The sequence below is a fragment of the Humulus lupulus genome, chromosome 6 (assembly GCF_963169125.1).
Source record: "Humulus lupulus chromosome 6, drHumLupu1.1, whole genome shotgun sequence".
NCBI lineage: Eukaryota > Viridiplantae > Streptophyta > Magnoliopsida > Rosales > Cannabaceae > Humulus > Humulus lupulus.
The window spans coordinates 128,238,821-128,251,227 of NC_084798.1; the positions used below are offsets into that span (position 1 = coordinate 128,238,821).

The 12,407-nt window shown below is 42.8% G+C and overlaps 1 non-coding gene across 1 annotated transcript; it reads right to left on the minus strand.

The window, feature by feature from the left end:
• Window positions 1-9,332: 9,332 nt before the first annotated feature.
• On the minus strand, window positions 9,333-9,439 carry LOC133787788 (small nucleolar RNA R71). The gene has a single exon (XR_009872788.1). It is a non-coding gene; the product is annotated as a small nucleolar RNA R71 (small nucleolar RNA).
• Between the last annotated feature and the right edge of the window lie 2,968 nt (window positions 9,440-12,407).

The window sequence follows — 12,407 nt, forward strand, 5'->3', positions numbered from 1 at the left end:
TCGTGCCTGATACTCGCCCAAGACCTGGTTAACCACGAGCTGGGAGTCACTGAAGCACTGGACGAAGCTCGCCTTTAACTCCCTGGCTATCCTTAGGTCGGCCAGCAAAGCTTCGTATTCTGCCTCGTTGTTGGAGGCCTTGAACCCAAACCTTAGCGCCGAGTGGAACCTATGTCCCTCGGGGGATATCAGAATGATTCCGGCCCCGGAGCCGTTGTCGTTGGATGAACCATCTACAAAGATCTTCCACAACGATTGGGGCAAGGTGAGCTGAGATGAGTCCTCCGCTGGATTATCCTGGAATCCCGTACATTCTGCCACAAAGTCGGCCAAGGCCTGACTCTTTATGGCAGTTCGTGGAGTATAGAAGATCTCGAACTGACTGAGTTCGACCGCCCATTTTAACAAACGTCCCGATGCTTCAGGCTTTTGCAAAACCTGCCTTAGGGGTTGATCGGTCATGACGTGTATCGAGTGAGATTGGAAGTACGGCCTGAGCTTTCGCGAGGCCGTAATTAGGCAGAACGCCAATTTTTCCATCAGCTGATGGAGTAGACTGGCTTCTGAGCTTGGTCCTCTTCTCGTACCAGTACGGCGCTAGCCGCATCCTGAGTGACAGCTAGGTAGAGAAAAAGAAGCTCGCCGGCCTTGGGCTTGGACAGCACAGGCAGTTCGGCCAGATGCACCTTCAGGTCGAGGAATGCGCTTTCGCACTCTACTGTCCAGTCAAACTTCTTGTTTCCCCGAAGCAGGTTGTAGAAGGGCAAACACTTATCAGTTGACTTGGAAATAAACCGGTTCAGTGCGGCCACTCTCCCTGTCAAGCCCTGGACATCTTTCCGCGACCTAGGCGAAGGAAGCTCAAGCAATGACCTGATCTTGTCGGGGTTAGCTTCGATTCCTCGGGTATTAACTATGAACCCCAGGAATTTCCCGAATGCGACACCAAAAGTGCATTTATGGGGATTGAGCCTCATGCCATATTCTCGTAGTATTTTAAAACATTCTCCCAGGTCGGAAACATGGTTGTCGATAGTCTTTGACTTGACGAGCATGTCATCAACATACACTTCCATGTTCTTTCCGATCTGGTCTGCGAACATTCTGTTTACTAGCCTTTGGTAGGTAGCTCCGGCGTTCTTCAGACCGAACGACATGACCTTGTAGCAATAGACATTAGTCGGGGTCATGAAGCTGGTGTGTTCCTGGTCCACCGGATTCATCGCGATCTGATTGTAGCCTGAGTACGCGTCCATAAAGGACATGAGCTCGTGCCCCGCCGTGGCATCCACTAGCTGATCGATCCTTGGCAATGGAAAACAATCCTTGGGGTAGGCTTTATTCAGATCGAAGAAGTCAATGCAGGTCCGCCATTTCCCGTTGGGCTTTGGAACTAGCACGGGGTTGGCGACCCAAATAGGAAATTTGGCTTCACGGATAAAGCCACATTTTTTTAGCCGGGCCACTTCTTCTTCAAGGGCTTTAGCCTGGGTTGTTCCTAAACGTCTTTGCTTCTGAGACTTGGCAGGAACGCTTTTATCCAGGTGGAGCGTGTGCATGATGACACTCGGGCTGATCCCTACCATGTCCTCGTGCGACCATGCGAATACATCTAAATTAGCCCAGAGAAACATAATCAACTCCGTCTTCCTCTTGTTACAGAGGTTTTTCCTGAGCTTGACCATCCGTGATGGATTTTGTGGATCAAGGTTCACCTCCTCGAGCTCCTCAATAGCCTGGAGCTCGGATCTGTCTTCGCCTACTCGGGGGTCAATGTCCTCACTAAGGGCGACACTTTCCCCTTTGGCGTTTTGAGGTTTTTCAATCTCAGGAGACGCCAAGGGTTCCTGGGATTCCTCTTCACTCAGAATGGCCATAGCCAGCTGCCCGGTTTTAGATTTTCCCTTCATGGAAATGCTGTAGCATTCCCTGGCAGCGAGCTGATCGCCCTTGATGGTGCAGATTCCTGTTGAAGTAGGAAATTTCATGGCGAGGTGTCAAATGGAAGTGATAGCCTCGAAAGCTATAAGCGTAGGTCAGCCCAAAATGGCGTTGTAGGCAGTGGAGCAGTCAATGACCACGAACTCGAGCAGTTTAGAGACTGTCCGAGACTCTTCTCCTAGGGTGATCACCAGCTCAATCGTCCCTATCGCTGCCGATCCTTCTCCCAAAAAATCATACAGCATCATGGAGGTTGCCTTTAGATCGGCGACAGTCAGACCCATCTTCTCTAAGGTGGATCGGAATAAAAGGTTCACCGAACTCCCGTTGTCTATTAGCACCCTTCTTACTTTCCGGTTGGCGAGATGGACTGCTACAACCAAGGGATCATTGTGAGGGAACTGGACATGGCCTGCATCTTCCTCAGTAAAAGTGATCGGTTGCTTCTCTAACCGTTGCTGTTTTGACTGACGCTGCTCCGGGACGAACTCCACTCCGTTGTGGGCTTTTAGTTCATTCACGTATCTCTTCTGGGCGCCTCTGCTCGTGCCAGCCATATGCGGACCTCCAGAGATGGTGGATGTCTCTCCTCCGACCATGGGAGGAGGGACGTCCTGATCTATCCGAGACCCGGGTTGACTGGCCGGGGCTTCCGGAGCAGGTCGACTCGCTGGAACCCTGTTCCGTGAGTATTGAGCCAAGGGGCCGGTTCGGATGAGAGTCTCTATCTCATCTTTGAGATGCCTGCAATCGTCGGTATTGTGTCTGACGTCGTTATGAAAATGGCAGATTTTGGAAGTGTCTCTCTTTCCCTTGTGGTGTTTCAATGGTTCCGGCCTCTTCCAGGGGACCCGAGTAGAGTTGGCCAGGAAAATACTTTCCCTTGATTGGGTGAGTTCGGTATATGTCGCGAACACGGGCTTGAACTTGTCTACAGACTTATTCTTCTTTTGGCCGTGCTGATTGTTTTCGCCATTCCCCTTTCTTTTGTCTCCACCGGGCTGGTTGTTCTGTGTGACGTCTGGGGTCGCTACCAAGACCTCCGTCCCCACTCCAGCGGGCTGCTCGGGAACCTGGCTGGTTCCCGCGGCTGAGGCTTCAGCTTCTTCCAAGTTTATCCATTCTTGGGCCCTATTAAGGAATTCGTTGACCGAACTGACTCCCTTCTTTTATATATCCTTCCAGAGATCTCCTCCGACAAGGATTCCGGTTCTCATAGCCATGAGCTTGGAGCTTTCATCTGCGTCCCTAGCTCGGGCAGCGAAGTTCGCGAATCTGCTTAGGTAGGCCTTCAGCGTCTCACCGGGCTGCTGTCTCACATTGGCCAGGGAGTCAGCCTGAACACGAGCGGCCTGGGAGGCGCGGAATTTCCTTTTGATGTCAGTTGAGAAGGTCTTCCAGGAACTGATTGACTGTCTTTTACTTTGCTTGAACCACTGTCTGGCAGGTCCGATCAGTGTGGAAGGGAAGATCAAGCATCTCAACTCCGGGCCAATGTTATGGGCCATCATTAGGGTGTTGAACATCCCTAAATGGTCCGACGGATCTCCGTCCCCGTTGAACTTTGATAAGTAAGGCATACGGAAACCAGATGGGTATGCCGTCGCTGCTATGTTGGGGGCGAAGAGTTCCATCTCGTCTCCCGAATCATATTCCTCTTTTTCTTTTTCTGACAGGAGCTTCCTCATCAGTTCCTCCATTTGAGTTAGGCGCTCGAGGGTTTGGTCCTGAGATCCTTGGTTATTCCGGGGCTGTTCAACAGCTCCGAATCCATTGTACATATTAGGTGGGTTATTTCCCCTCCTATCTTGAGATAGATTGTTTGGGACATTCCCTCTGTTACGTACTTCGGATCGCCCCCCCCCCCCCCCGAGCAAGCCTGACTACCATCTCTAGCTCGATCCTCTCTGTGAGAGTTGAGGTGATCTCGAAGGTCGCCTCCCTGGGTGGTCTGGTGGTTTTGTGCCGAACTTTGTCGCTGACGTAGGTCTCCTTCAGAGAGATCACTCCGGCGACTGCCGGTCCAATGACTCCTGCTGGACAGGCTTGGAGTCCATCCTTGGTGGTGAGGACCTGACCTGATAGATAAGGAGATAATGGGCCGCACGGCCCAACCCAGCCGTGGGTGTCTGAACACGCACGTTTCTGTAGCGTATGCGAGAAGTCAGGGAGATATCAGACAAGTGATGTCAGATATATGCACGTTTATCTTGCGTGTGTTGACTTTACAAGGGGTCATGGCCTCCATATCTAGCTCGTACCACGAGCTGTGCATCTGACCCGACCTTCGGCCTTTCGATTCCTTACTCCAGTCTTGGGAGTCTTGGTGAGTCCTTGAGGATTCCTCGAGCTAAGGGGTTATGACCTCAGGACAGGATCTCCGACCTGGGGGATGTTTATGGACTAACCATGATTAGTCCGAAGCTCAGCCTGCTAATCAGCCCGTGGGAAAATCAGGGCGTACACACACATATAGTACATTTCGAAATAATCATTCAAACATATAATAATTCATCTAAGGATATGCATTCGCACGTAATACAATCTAGGGCCATGCCCTGCAATAACACTGTGGGCCCATGCCCTGTTCTCGGGTGTTACAGTTTCCTTACCTTACAATTCGATAGCTTTGATCACCTGACTCCTCGAGCACGATCCTACTCGAGCCCTAGCGCTCACCTAAACAAAATCCATAAGTCAAAGTCATTACCAAACCTCAAGTCCAAAACCTAGGCTCGGGATCAATCCCGAGCCCCCGGGAAGTCCTAGATCCACAAAACAAGGTGATGGAATCGAGCCCCGAACCCTAGGTCAAAATTCCTCAACAAAAGCCCAAAAACACCTTTCTGTGAACAGTGCAGCGCTACAGCGCTCTTAAGAGGGCGCTATAGCGCTACAAGCAGAACCACACATCCCCATAAATAGGGCCTAGCGCTACAGCGCCCAAAGACTAGCGCTGTAGCGCTAGTTGCAGACAGGCAACACCCAAAAATCGTTTTCTGCAATTTCTTTCAACCATTTCAACCCCAAACTTGTCCAAATATTTCCCAAACCCAAAAACAAACTTATCAACACCTCACACTCATCCCAAGCATCCCAAGAACTCATAACCCAAGCTCAAGCAACCCAAAACTCAAGATCTACCATAATGAACCCTAAACCCAGAAATTCAGTCAAACATCAAAGTTAAGGACTTAGAAATCATATCGTGGATGGAAATTCGACCTTGAGTTGAACCCTAGACCTCCTTAGCTTGCTCCTTCACAACCTTGGCCTGATTTCCCCAAAAATCCCCATCTATTTAGCTTAAATACACAGCTCAAACCAGTCAAACCCTAAAACTGAAATTTCTGAAACTTACCTCAATGTTTGATGTGTTCTTGCTAATCCCTTGCCAATCTTCAAGTCTAGCTTAGGATCCTTGATGCTCAGCTTACCCTAGCTCACCACTGAGCTTAGCTCCAAGAAAAATGAAGGGAAGTGGTGGGAGAACCACAAACCATTCCTTTGAAACAAAACCCCTCTGTTTTTCTCTCTTTTCCTTTTTCTTCCTTCTTTCTTTCTTTTTCAGCCTTATAACTCTACTCCACTAATCCCACTTAATATAAAGCTTCATTTAACTTATCTCTAAAAATCCTAAAGACCAAAATGCCCCTCCCTATTAATTCTAAACCTTTTTGTCCATGTAGGGCCCTTTTAGTCATTTTACCCAATTCCCACTAATTCCTCGAGTGTCTCTAATAATTTCCCGCTTACTACCCAATACCTGATTAATCACTAAATATATCCCTCATCATCAAGATTAACCTCAATATATTTTCCAAATTCCCATTTAAACTCCCCAGGCTTAACCCAAGCCGGGTATAAATTCCCGCTTTGACTTTTCCGCTAACCCGCTCATTCTAGGATCGTCTCGAGTCACAGATCACAGATATCAACACAGTCATGCCAAAAATGGCCAAATTACAATTATGCTCTTTCTAAGACGATCAGGTCTACATGCATACTAATACACATAGTCATGCATCTCAAATAGTCAAATAGTCATATAACATGCATTAAATCATAATCATGCATTTAACTCATTAAAGTCACACACAAAATCCCATTATGCCCTCCAGGCACACTAATCAAGGCCCTTAAGCCTTATTAGCGAATTTGGGTCGTTACAATGGTCCAGCTTTCTTTTTCCTTTACCTGCACCACATAGCACCCATGAGCTGAATCTCAGCAAGAAAACTCAAACACATGCTCATAAGCAGATAATAACGTGTCACCAAATCATAACAAGCATGCCTAGCAGTAATAATCCTATTCATGCATGCAGCAGGTACATATAAATGATTGTGGAGTCATGCTCTCTAAGGAAGATGACTAATAAGTCACTCTCTGAATAGATGACTAATAAGTCACTCTATGAATAAATGACTAATAAGTCTATCCCTAGATAGAAGACTAATAAGTCACTCTCGGAATATGACTAATAAGTCACTCTCTAAATAGATGGCTAATAAGTCTATCTCTAAGGATCCGCTCCCTAAGCCATGTGACGTTTCAGCCACCTGAGCCTTTTGGCCCTGGCTCTACGTAACTAGCCTTTAGACTAGACAAGCATTTTAGTTTTCTTCATCCTTGGGGCCAGTTAAGCATTTAATGCTCATGTTGATTAGATCTAATCATTTCGGCTTGCGTTAAACACGCCAATCCTAATACCATACGACCAGTGCTCAGTACTACTATATACCTTGATTGATAAGTCACAGCTTCACAATCAATACTGACACCATTGTCGTTCCCTGACTAATAAGTCAGTGCTTCCTCAATGTGGTAATGCAAACAGACATATATCATATTTCAAATATCCAGATATAAGGCATCCAGTATGCTTAATAAATAGTCACAAGCATAATTATAATCATGCATAATTACAGAGACTCAAGCTCTCGTAAATTCCATATTTCACCTTCATGCCATGCCATAATCACATATATTGCATGCATCACATACTGGGTGAGGTTTTCTTACCTTTGGTGTAAGCACAGATTACCAATAAATGACCCTCAAGCACGATCATTTTTACAAGCCCCTAGCGATAACCTAGTCACAACCATAATATAAAACCTCATCAAAATGAGTAAATAAATACTTCCAGACCAAAACCTAGCGTCTGGGACGGCGAATCCTACTCAACTGGGTAGTAGGATCAATCCCAAGCCCTTAAAATAAAAATAAAAATTATGGGCAAAATTGCACAAGCCAGTCACGACTTAGCCCTGAGGGTCGCGACTTGCCCCCAAGTCAGAGAGGATTTGCCTGGGCTTCAGGGTGCGGGCCGCGACTTGGCCCCTCTTGGGTCGCGGCGCACCCCGAGATGATAAACGATTTTTAGGCTCGTTTAGGGTTTAGTTTTTATGAAGGTTTTCATTAGTTTAGGGCTATTTTATTATAGAATTACGCTCGTTTGTTCATGTTTCAGGTTTTTCATGCTAAGATGGTGAAAAGAGTGAAATGAAGTGAAAGTGGAAAAAAATGGAGTTATTTTGGAGAAAATCACGTCTTTCGGGAGCATTATGCTCGAGTAATGATTCTGTAAATAGCGCTACATCGCTAACAAAGTAGTGCTACAGTGCTAGAAAAGGGAAAATTGAGAGTGTTGAATCTGTAAGTAGTGCTACAAAATGAGCGCTGCAGAGGTATCAAGAACGGAAGAGTAGCGCTACAATACTAGCTACAGCGCTAGTGCATTAAATTTTGAGGCAATTCAACTCTGTTAATAGCGCTACAACGCTATCGACACAGCTTTGAGATTTTTAGCCACTTTTTGAAGGACAAAACGGTCTTTTCACTTGGGAGCCTTGGAAAACTATTTAAGGGGTATTATTCTGCGAATTTTGTAGGCAGATTTAGTTTTATAAACCCTAGATTTAGAAAAGGTTGCTGTAATTAGATTTTTCTCTTCATCTGAATTCCTTACTTTATTTTCTATGAATAATTATTAGAAGTTTATTTTCATTATGTTAGCTATGAACTAAATCTTTTATCTAGGGATTAATGTAGTCACTTGAATTTCAATTTAATTTTATTATGATGTTCTATTGATACTACTTCTCTATTCTAATCTATATAATGTTTGTTTAATGTTGGTAAATACTTGATCACTATTTACATGATTTAATGGTTTTGATTCAAAAATTCGAAAGATGAGAATTGAATATGCTATCATTATATAGACATAGGTTGCAAATTGGATGAAAGTACTTGTATGACTTGTGTAGTAATTAGGTTTCCATGCTTAATGCCTTCTATATGTTTAAGTTTATCACAGAAATGTAGAAAACCTACATATAGACTGAGATCATATATCTTGAAAAAGAATAGGAATCGATTATGTTAACCTGCTATTAGAATAGGAAGAATAGATTTAGACTTGATTAGTAAAATTAATAGAATGAAAAGTTTATGAAATTAATTCCTAGGCTTCTTATTATTAATTTTTAATTCGTTGATTCATTGTTTTGTTTACATTTATTTAAATTATGTTCGTGGTTTAGAAGTATTCATTTTAATTTAAATTATTCATCTAAATTTTATTTCACCAAATAGAATTTGAAAATCAATTATTGGTAATTGGTTAACAGTCCTTGTGGGAACGATACTCTATTTACTATCTATATTACTTGAATCGATTGCGTGCACTTGCGTATACATATTTCACGATCAAGTTTTTGGCGCTGTTGCCGAGGACCTAATAATCAATATCAAATATAATTATTTTTCAATATACTTTGGTTTTCATTTAACGTTTTCTCAATCGAGTTGCTTTTAAATTTCTCAATTTCAGGTGACCTATTTTTATGTGACGTAAGGGGTCGAAAATACTAATACCTGTTGATCCTGAGATTGAGAAAACCTGGATAAGAGAAAGAAAATAGAAAAGACTTGAAAAGATGGCCTAGAATTTCAATAATGTAGCTAACAGCAATCTGAATCAGGGTAATGTGGGGAATGTTGCAACTGAAGCAGACATACCTCTGAGGGACTATGTACTCCCTATTGTTATAGGGGTACATTCTAGTATTCGCCCACCTGCTGTGGAGGTGAACAATTTTGAGATTAAGCCCTCTATAATTCAAATGGTTTAGAATTGTGTTCAGTTTGGGGGGCTACCTAATGAGGATCTGAACCTCCATATTACCAACTTTTTGGAGTTATGCGATACTTTCAAAATGAACAGAGTTAGTAATGACGCAATCTGTTTGAGGCTATTTTTATTTTTATTGAGAGATAGAACTAAAAGTTGGTTGATTTCGCTGCAAGCCAATTCCATTATGACATTGGAAGATCTTGCTCAAAAATTTCTCACTAAGTACTTTCCTCCTGCTAAATCAGCACGGATTAGAGGTGAAATAAATAATTTCTGTCAATTTGAGGGGGAATCATTATATGACGCTTGGGAGAGATTTAAAGAGCTGTTGCAAAAATGTCCACATGATGGTATAGTGAAATGGATGTTGGTGCATACTTTCTATAATGGACTAAGGGGAAACACAAGAACTATCATAGATGCTGCCGCAGGTGGAGCATTTATGAGCAAAAGCGCTAACGAAGCTTACGAGCTTTTAGAGGAAATGGCCATGAATAATTATAATTAGCCATTTAAGCGAGAAAATAAGAAGGTGGCAGGAGTTCTAGAAGTTGATCCTATTGCTATGCTCACTGCTCAAATTGCTTCGCTAACAAAACAAATACAACAAAAAAACAACAGTTCAGCTCAAGCGATGCAACTACAACTTGCTCTTATCAGTTGTGAGACATGTGGAGGCCCTCATCATTTTCAGCAATGTCCATCGACGAGTTCTTATTCAGTTGATGATATCCCACTTGAACAGGTTCAAGCCATAGGCAATTTCTCAAGGCAACCTAATAATAACCCATACCCTAACAACTATACTCCAGCATACAAGAATCATCCTAATTTGTCATGGAGTAATAATCCAGGGCACCAACCACAGTACCACCCAAATCCACCACAATATCCTCCACATAGACCATCTTATGGGCTAAACCCAAGGCCCTTTTATGATACTCAAAGGCCACCAATGCCGTAACATCAACAACCATCGCCTCACATGACTAAACCAGAGGTATCTGCTAATGCATTGAACCAATTTATGACAGAAACCAGATCCTCCATTCGGAGCTTAGAAACACAAGTTGGCCAACTTGCAAAGTTAATGGCAGATCATAATCAAGGGGCTTTACCTAGCCCAACTATGGTGAATCCAAAAGAGCAATGTCAAGCAGTCACTTTGAGGAGTGGGACTAAGTATGAGGGGCCTACAGTAGAAAACAAGGGTAAGAAGATTGAAGATCAACCTGTACCTAGTCCAGCACAAGAGGAGGTTACTGAAGACCTTCCAAAGAAAGAAATGCCAAAATACACCGAGTCGACACCCAAGATTCCTTATCCTCAGCGGTTCCGAAAGGAAAATCTTGATAAGCAATTCTCCAAATTTCTTGAAGTATTTAAGAAACTTTACATTAACATTATCTTTGCGGAAGCTCTTGAACAAATGCCTAGTTATGTGAAGTTTATGAAGGAGATTTTGTCTAATAACAGAAAAATGGAGGATTATGAAACTGTGGCTTTGACAGAAGAGTGTACTGCCATTATTCAAAAGAAACTTCCTCAAAATTTGAGAGATTCGGGCAGCTTCACCATACCTTGCACCATTGGGAATTTTCATTGTGAGAGGGCTTTATATGATATAGGTGCAAGCATTAATCTAATGCCACTATCTGTATTTTGAAGACTCAGTTTGGGGGAAGCTAGGCCCACTACAGTTACTCTACAACTGGTTGACCGTTCATTGACACACCCCCGAGGTATTATTGAAGACATTCTTGTCAAAGTGGAAAAATTCATTTTTCCCACTAATTTTATTGTTCTTGATATGGAGGAAGATGAAGATGTTCCAATTATTTTGGGAAGACCGTTTTTAGCCACTGGTCAGGCCTTGAAAGATGTTCAAAAATGAGAGTTAAGACTGAGGGTGCAAGGTGATGAGGTTGTATTTAATGTGTTTAAGGCTTTGAAGTATCCTAGAGCAAGTGATAGTTGTTATAGCGTAAATATAATTGAGGAACAATTGTCAAAGAGACAACTTGTTGAAGATCCGCTTGAGATGAGTCTTATTGCGCAAGGTGCGGAAGACTGTGATGGCATTGAGGTTATTGAATATGTAAAATGGCCAAACTCCGCTGGACCTCTTTATAAGAAGAAATATGAGGAACTTGGACAAGGACACGAGAGACCATTACCATCTATAAAGAAACCACCTGTCCTTAAATTGAAAACTTTACCGGATCATCTTAAATACGCTTATTTGGGTAAGAATGATACTCTCCCTGTTATTATTTCTGCTTCATTATCTACTATTGAAGAGGAAAACTTATTAAGAGTACTTCGAGCTCATAAATTGGCCATTGGTTGGACTTTAGTTGATATAAAAGGAATTAGCCCATCTACTGTTATGCACCTTATTCTCATGGAGGATGACAGTAAGGCTAGTATTGATGCTCAAAGGAGGCTAAATCCAGCAATAAAGGAGGTGGTTCAAAAAGAAATTTTGAAGTGGTTAGATGCTGGTGTCATTTATCCAATCTCGGATAGTTTGTGGGTAAGCCCTGTACAAGTGTTTCCGAAATAATGAGGAATGACAGTAGTCAAAAATGAGAATAATGAGTTAATTCCAACTCGTACAGTGATGGGTTGGAAAATTTGTATTGACTACAGAAAGCTAAACAAGGCAACAAGGAAAGACCATTTTCCACTGCCTTTCATGGATCAAATGCTTGATAGATTGTCGGGCCATCAATTCTATTGTTTTTTAGATGGGTATTCTGGTTATCACCAAATACCTATTGCTCCCGAAGATCAAGAGAAAATAACTTTTACTTGTCCTTATGCTACACTTGGTTTTCGTAGAATGCCATTTGGATTATGCAATGCTCCTACTACTTTTTAGAGATGCATGATGTCATTATTTTCATATATGGTGGAGAAGAGCATTGAAACATTTATGGATGATTTCTCGGTCTTTGGTTCTTCGTTTGATTTATGTTTATAGAATTTGGAGAAGGTGTTAACGAGATGCGAAGAATCTAATTTGGTCTTGAATTGGGAAAAATGTCACCTTATGGTGAGTGAAGGAATTGTTTTAGGCCATAAGATTTCAAGCAAAGGAATAGAAGTAGATCGTGCGAAGGTTTCAACTATTGAGAACTTGCCTCCTCCGATTTCAGTTAAGAGTGTTCGGAGTTTTCTTGGCCACGTTGGATTTTATAGGAGATTTATTAAAGATTTCTCCAAGATTTCTAAACCCCTGTCTACTCTATTAATGAATGGAGTACAGTTTAATTTTGATGTTGATTGTTAAAGAGCCTTTAATACTCTGAAAGAGAAA